The 2,500-nt window shown below is 34.2% G+C and overlaps 1 non-coding gene across 1 annotated transcript; it reads right to left on the minus strand.

The window, feature by feature from the left end:
• Positions 1-1,445: 1,445 nt before the first annotated feature.
• Positions 1,446-1,564, minus strand: LOC143697823 (5S ribosomal RNA). Its single transcript, XR_013186839.1, has one exon. It is a non-coding gene; the product is annotated as a 5S ribosomal RNA (ribosomal RNA).
• Between the last annotated feature and the right edge of the window lie 936 nt (positions 1,565-2,500).

The raw sequence follows: 2,500 nt of genomic DNA on the forward strand, positions 1-2,500 counted from the left end.
CTCTTTCATGCTCTCTGAAGAATCTCAGAGACTTTTAAAGGCTTTCTGAAGAAGCTCAGGGACTCTTTTTTTTAAACTAAGAAGAACTTTTGAAAAAACTCAAACTCTTTCATGCTCTCTGAAGAATCTCAGAGACTTTTAAAGGCTTTCTGAAGAAGCTCAGTGAGTCTTTTTTTTTAGTAAGAAGAACTTTTGAAAAAACTCAAACTCTTTCATGCTCTCTGAAGAATCTCAGAGACTTTTAAAGGCTTTCTGAAGAAGCTCAGTGAGTCTTTTTTTTAAACTAAGAAGAACTTTTGAAAAAACTCAAACTCTTTCATGCTCTCTGAAGAATCTCAGAGACTTTTAAAGGCTTTCTGAAGAAGCTCAGGGACTCTTTTTTTTAAACTAAGAAGAACTTTTGAAAAAACTCAAACTCTTTCATGCTCTCTGAAGAATCTCAGAGACTTTTAAAGGCTTTCTGAAGAAGCTCAGGGACTCTTTTTTTTAAACTAAGAAGAACTTTTGAAAAAACTCAAACTCTTTCATGCTCTCTGAAGAATCTCAGAGACTTTTAAAGGCTTTCTGAAGAAGCTCAGTGAGTCTTTTTTTTAAACTAAGAAGAACTTTTGAAAAAACTAAAACTCTTTCATGCTCTCTGAAGAATCTCAGAGACTTTTAAAGGCTTTCTGAAGAAGCTCAGGGACTCTTTTTTTTAAACTAAGAAGAACTTTTGAAAAAACTCAAACTCTTTCATGCTCTCTGAAGAATCTCAGAGACTTTTAAAGGCTTTCTGAAGAAGCTCAGTGAGTCTTTTTTTTTAGTAAGAAGAACTTTTGAAAAAACTCAAACTCTTTCATGCTCTCTGAAGAATCTCAGAGACTTTTAAAGGCTTTCTGAAGAAGCTCAGTGAGTCTTTTTTTTAAACTAAGAAGAACTTTTGAAAAAACTCAAACTCTTTCATGCTCTCTGAAGAATCTCAGAGACTTTTAAAGGCTTTCTGAAGAAGCTCAGGGACTCTTTTTTTTAAACTAAGAAGAACTTTTGAAAAAACTCAAACTCTTTCATGCTCTCTGAAGAATCTCAGAGACTTTTAAAGGCTTTCTGAAGAAGCTCAGTGAGTCTTTTTTTTAAACTAAGAAGAACTTTTGAAAAAACTCAAACTCTTTCATGCTCTCTGAAGAATCTCAGAGACTTTTAAAGGCTTTCTGAAGAAGCTCAGGGACTCTTTTTTTTAAACTAAGAAGAACTTTTGAAAAAACTCAAACTCTTTCATGCTCTCTGAAGAATCTCAGAGACTTTTAAAGGCTTTCTGAAGAAGCTCAGTGAGTCTTTTTTTTTAGTAAGAAGAACTTTTGAAAAAACTCAAACTCTTTCATGCTCTCTGAAGAATCTCAGAGACTTTTAAAGGCTTTCTGAAGAAGCTCAGGGACTCTTTTTTTTTTTTTTTTTTTTTAAATCAAAAAAGCTTACAGCACCTGGTATTCCCAGGCGGTCTCCCATCCAAGTACTAACCAGGCCCGAACCTGCTTAGCTTCCCAGATCAGACGAGATCGGGCATGACCAAGGTGGTATGGCCGTAAGCGAAAACTGCTGCCAAAATTGGGCAATTTAAAAGGTTAGACCATTAATGAAGAAAACTAAGAAGAACTTTTGAAAAAACTCAAACTCTTTCATGCTCTCTGAAGAATCTCAGAGACTTTTAAAGGCTTTCTGAAGAAGCTCAGTGAGTCTTTTTTTTAAACTAAGAAGAACTTTTGAAAAAACTCAAACTCTTTCATGCTCTCTGAAGAATCTCAGAGACTTTTAAAGGCTTTCTGAAGAAGCTCAGGGACTCTTTTTTTTAAACTAAGAAGAACTTTTGAAAAAACTCAAACTCTTTCATGCTCTCTGAAGAATCTCAGAGACTTTTAAAGGCTTTCTGAAGAAGCTCAGTGAGTCTTTTTTTTAAACTAAGAAGAACTTTTGAAAAAACTCAAACTCTTTCATGCTCTCTGAAGAATCTCAGAGACTTTTAAAGGCTTTCTGAAGAAGCTCAGGGACTCTTTTTTTTAAACTAAGAAGAACTTTTGAAAAAACTCAAACTCTTTCATGCTCTCTGAAGAATCTCAGAGACTTTTAAAGGCTTTCTGAAGAAGCTCAGTGAGTCTTTTTTTTAAACTAAGAAGAACTTTTGAAAAAACTCAAACTCTTTCATGCTCTCTGAAGAATCTCAGAGACTTTTACAGGCTTTCTGAAGAAGCTCAGGGACTCTTTTTTTTAAACTAAGAAGAACTTTTGAAAAAACTCAAACTCTTTCATGCTCTCTGAAGAATCTCAGAGACTTTTAAAGGCTTTCTGAAGAAGCTCAGTGAGTCTTTTTTTTAAACTAAGAAGAACTTTTGAAAAAACTCAAACTCTTTCATGCTCTCTGAAGAATCTCAGAGACTTTTAAAGGCTTTCTGAAGAAGCTCAGGGACTCTTTTTTTTAAACTAAGAAGAACTTTTGAAAAAACTCAAACTCTTTCATGCTCTCTGAAGA

The sequence above is a fragment of the Siphateles boraxobius genome, unplaced genomic scaffold, assembly GCF_051911475.1.
Source record: "Siphateles boraxobius isolate OS27281-9 unplaced genomic scaffold, OSU_SipBor_1 312, whole genome shotgun sequence".
Lineage (NCBI taxonomy): Eukaryota > Metazoa > Chordata > Actinopteri > Cypriniformes > Leuciscidae > Siphateles > Siphateles boraxobius.